We start from the raw sequence: 1,914 nt of genomic DNA, 5'->3' as shown, positions 1-1,914 counted from the left end.
TATCTCTGTAACTGCAGTGTCTTCAAGACTACAGCATTCCAGATAAAATGTTCTCGCAAGAATACATGCCTAGCAATGGCTGTCTCCACCAATAAGCTAACACCAACTCCTGCAGTCAGCTTCTGTGACCACTAAACTTTGTTTTAAACTAGTTTCTGTGGACTTCTTTTTGCCTTTAAAAGTTTCCCCTTACCCAACCTCTCAGGATGCACCAACGACTTGTTATACCTGGTGCATTCTTGTTTGCAATCCTTCGTTTAAATAAACTCATTATCTTTTGAGAGCTAATCTCTGCTGTTTTTTGAGGTTGCCATAATAAGTCTAGTTCAATAGATAACATGTAAATTAACTCAACTCTGAGCAACTACTTCTGATCTCTTTTTTTCTCCTACTAGTGAACATGGTTTGGTGCCACTACCAAGGATTGTGAAAACTGTTTCGCTTGTTTCTCCTTGAAAACATCATTAGGTTTATCACCTGATGTTCTCAATGTTCATACCAATGAACATTTTAAACTTAATAAAATTTTCACTATGAAAGATCCCTTTTCTTCCGTGTAATTCATAAGGTTTAAACAAAAGCATGTCGCTTAGTGGCTTGAAATCCATCCCCCAAACAGAAATAAGAATATACTTTTAATTTACATTTTTTATTTCATTTAATTTGATGACCTATTATTTGAGCAGATAATTCCAAATTTTACAATAACGTGTAGTTCATTATCCAACTTGGATTGTACCTATTAAAGTCAGCATTAGTAAAAAAGATACAATCTGTGTGTAAAAACATTTATGTGTTCAAACATGTGATATCATACTCTTATTAAAGAAGAACAACATTGAAGTTAATATACCACACTCCGTTGGTCTCAACTAACTCAAAAAATTTAAAAATTAAAAAATAAACACCCAAATTGAGAAAAGGAAGTTTGTTGAAAAGGTGCTTATCTATACAATGTTATTTATCTACTGAATACCCTTAAACAAATCATTTTTCCAGCAGTCCATTATCGGCTCGGTGTGCTCATCTGGAAAATGCAGTCATGGTGGGATAGCTTCCTTGTAGAATGGTATAAGCATTAAATTAGTTATCCTATGTAATGCACCTAGAACAATGCCAAGCAGTTTTCAGTGCTTTTAAAACTGTCCGTCCTTCTCATTTCCCATAAAATAGTTTCTTGGTGATAGTCTCTTTCCAAGCGATATGTACAAAAGTAATACAAACAGCACTCAGTGGAAGGTCTTTGCAGATGCTTCTCACAAGAAATCTGGACTAAAGTCCCGTGCCTAAGTTCTTACTGAGGAAGGGGACAAAGCCAGCCCAGATCTTCAGTAGAAGCAGACGGTGTGAAGAAAGCTTTTTCCTGCCTTCTCCTCCATTTGCAACAGCAGCTCCTCCAGATTGTCTTCCATGTCGTCTGACTGCTGCAGGCACTGGCAAATCTCACAGATGAGGAAAGCTCCCAGGGTGGCATCTTCCAGGGTATCTTCGATGTCCATGTTGATCACGTGCACAGGCTGAAAGGTCTGCTGTTCTCTGGAACACAGATCTTCCACCACTGTGTCATAGACACTCTCCTCACAGGTGAAGATGACATCAAAGAAATCCGTGCACTCCTGAAATCTTTCTGGACCGGGCTTGATTCTCTCATTTCTTCCCAAGATGTGTAAGATTCCGTTGTGGGTGTAGCATTCTCTATCTTTCCTGAGGAGGTCATTGTACATCTCCTTATATGTTGTTGCAAAATCATAAACTACAGGACGATTGGGTCTTGGTCCCGGTAGCCTCACATGAGATTCAGTTCCGAAAGACCGGACACTTAGCCCTTTTCTGCTGAGGATGCTGTGGGCCTCCATGCTCCTGTTGACGTTGCTCACGCACACCACAGCCACCCTGAGTGGGGAGGAGAGCATG

The 1,914-nt window shown here is 39.6% G+C and overlaps 1 pseudogene; it reads right to left on the bottom strand.

Moving 5' to 3' along the window:
- Positions 1-1,328: 1,328 nt before the first annotated feature.
- Positions 1,329-1,913, bottom strand: LOC100590288 (annotated as a pseudogene).
- Between the last annotated feature and the right edge of the window lies 1 nt (position 1,914).

This window comes from Nomascus leucogenys, unplaced genomic scaffold, assembly GCF_006542625.1.
Source record: "Nomascus leucogenys isolate Asia unplaced genomic scaffold, Asia_NLE_v1 000711F_103125_qpd_obj, whole genome shotgun sequence".
In the NCBI taxonomy this organism is placed as follows: Eukaryota; Metazoa; Chordata; class Mammalia; order Primates; family Hylobatidae; genus Nomascus; species Nomascus leucogenys.
Note: the sequence above shows the minus strand (reverse complement) of the source record. Positions and strands in the feature narration are given on the sequence as shown.